The sequence below is a fragment of the Styela clava genome, chromosome 13 (genome assembly GCF_964204865.1).
Source record: "Styela clava chromosome 13, kaStyClav1.hap1.2, whole genome shotgun sequence".
Classification (NCBI taxonomy): domain Eukaryota; kingdom Metazoa; phylum Chordata; class Ascidiacea; order Stolidobranchia; family Styelidae; genus Styela; species Styela clava.
This window is the reverse complement of record NC_135262.1, coordinates 16,152,501-16,155,000: the sequence shown is the minus strand read 5'-3', so window position 1 is coordinate 16,155,000 and position 2,500 is coordinate 16,152,501. Positions and strand designations below refer to the sequence as shown.

At 53.2% G+C, this 2,500-nt stretch overlaps 1 non-coding gene across 1 annotated transcript in view; it reads left to right on the top strand.

Moving 5' to 3' along the window:
* The first annotated feature begins 961 nt into the window (after window positions 1–961).
* The window catches only part of LOC144431615 (small subunit ribosomal RNA), a 1,810-nt gene continuing 271 nt past the window's right edge, over window positions 962–2,500 (top strand). The window contains exon 1 of the ribosomal RNA XR_013480177.1: window positions 962–2,500. This exon is cut by the window's right edge and continues 271 nt beyond it. This is a non-coding gene — a ribosomal RNA (small subunit ribosomal RNA).

Genomic DNA, 2,500 nt, shown 5'->3' with positions numbered 1-2,500 from the left:
GAGCCGAAAAAAGTTAAAGTACAAACGTGCAAGCATACTAACCTAACCCTAGGTAAGGCATGTCAGAGCGAAAGACAGTAATTTCGAATGAGCCAAGAAAGAGCGGTGCGGGGCCGGTCGGAGCGCACCCTTTTCTCGGTGGCTGGCGGGCGAGAGAGTGCTGCGTCGCCGGCATCGGCGTCGAAAGAAGCCGAGCCGAAAAAAGTTAAAGTACAAACGTGCAAGCATACTAACCTAACCCTAGGTAAGGCATGTCAGAGCGAAAGACAGTAATTTCGAATGAGCCAAGAAAGAGCGGTGCGGGGCCGGTCGGAGCGCACCCTTTTCTCGGTGGCTGGCGGGCGAGAGAGTGCTGCGTCGCCGGCATCGGCGTCGAAAGAAGCCGAGCCGAAAAAAGTTAAAGTACAAACGTGCAAGCATACTAACCTAACCCTAGGTAAGGCATGTCAGAGCGAAAGACAGTAATTTCGAATGAGCCAAGAAAGAGCGGTGCGGGGCCGGTCGGAGCGCACCCTTTTCTCGGTGGCTGGCGGGCGAGAGAGTGCTGCGTCGCCGGCATCGGCGTCGAAAGAAGCCGAGCCAAAAAAAGTTAAAGTACAAACGCGATGCTAATGAGCGAGCCGTTGTCTCGACTAATATGTAGGGGGCGTTCGATCGAGCGTCTGGCTTGAGCGCTTGTCGGCCTAGCAGAACGGTCGCATTGTTATGCCCGGGTTTTAGGCACCGCTGCAGGCGGCCGGCAGAGCTCTTGTTTGTGCGAAACTGAATGGATCGAGCCCGAGAGAGGGCGAGCAAAGAAAAAACGCAAATCGCTCCGCCTGGCACTGCCGGCGAGAGCGTGGACGTCGCGGCCAGCGACTGTCGAAGCTGAGTACGGCCGCAGGCGATCGCCTCGGTCTTAAACGAATGCGACGAGCACGCGCCGGGCGGCCCAGCAAAGGCCGAGCGCAGCTGTCGCAGCTATCTGGTTGATCCTGCCAGTAGTGATATGCTTGTCTCAAAGATTAAGCCATGCAGGTGCAAGTACGAGTTCTCGTAAAGCGAAACTGCGAATGGCTCATTAAATCAGTCTTGGTTTATTTGGTCTCGTAAGCGAAGTGGATAACTGTGGTAATTCTAGAGCTAATACATGCATTAAGCGCCGACTTCGGGAGGCGCGCTTTTATCAGATCAAAACCGACCGGGTTCGTCCTGTGACGTTTGATGACTCTGGATAACCACGCGGATCGTACGGTCTCTGCACCGACGACGTATCATTCAAGTGTCTGCCCTATCAACTGTCGAAGGTACGCTACGTGCCTACCTTTGTGATAACGGGTAACGGGGAATCAGGGTTCGATTCCGGAGAGGGAGCCTGAGAAACGGCTACCACATCCAAGGAAGGCAGCAGGCGCGCAAATTACCCATTCCCGACACCGGGAGGTAGTGACGAAAAATAACAATACAGGACTCTAACGAGGCCCTGTAATTGGAATGAGTACATCCTAAAACTCTTAACGAGTATCCATTGGAGGGCAAGTCTGGTGCCAGCAGCCGCGGTAATTCCAGCTCCAACAGTGTATGCTAAAGTTGTTGCGGTTGAAAAGCTCGTAGTTGGATTTTGGGCGAGCGCCGCCGGTCCGTCGCAAGGCGTGTCACTGGTTGCGTTCGCCTCACCTTCGGTTCTCCGTCGGTGCTCTTGACTGAGTGTCGGCGGTGGCCGATAAGTTTACTTTGAAAAAATTAGAGTGTTCAAAGCAGGCTGTTCGCCTGCATAGTGTTGCATGGAATAATGGAATAGGACCTCGGTTCTATTTTGTTGGTTTTCGGAGCACGAGGTAATGATTAAGAGGGACAGACGGGGGCGTCCGTACTCTGCCGTTAGAGGTGAAATTCTTGGATCGGCGGAAGACGAACTACTGCGAAAGCATTCGCCAAGAATGTTTTCTTTAATCAAGAGCGAAAGTCAGAGGTTCGAAGACGATCAGATACCGTCCTAGTTCTGACTATAAACGATGCCAACTAGCGATCGGGAGGCGTTACCATGACGACCTTTCCGGCAGCTTCCGGGAAACCAAAGTCTTTGGGTTCCGGGGGAAGTATGGTTGCAAAGCTGAAACTTAAAGGAATTGACGGAAGGGCACCACCAGGAGTGGAGCCTGCGGCTTAATTTGACTCAACACGGGGAAACTCACCCGGCCCGGACACAGGTAGGATTGACAGATTGAGAGCTCTTTCTTGATTCTGTGGGTGGTGGTGCATGGCCGTTCTTAGTTGGTGGAGCGATTTGTCTGGTTAATTCCGATAACGAACGAGACTCTGGCATGCTAAATAGTTACGCGACCTTCTCGGTCGGCGTCTAACTTCTTAGAGGGACTAGTGGCGTTTAGCCACACGAGATTGAGCAATAACAGGTCTGTGATGCCCTTAGATGTCCGGGGCCGCACGCGCGCTACACTGAGTGAAGCAGCGAGTGTCTAACCTAGGCCGAAAGGTCCGGGTAACCCGTTGAACCTCATTC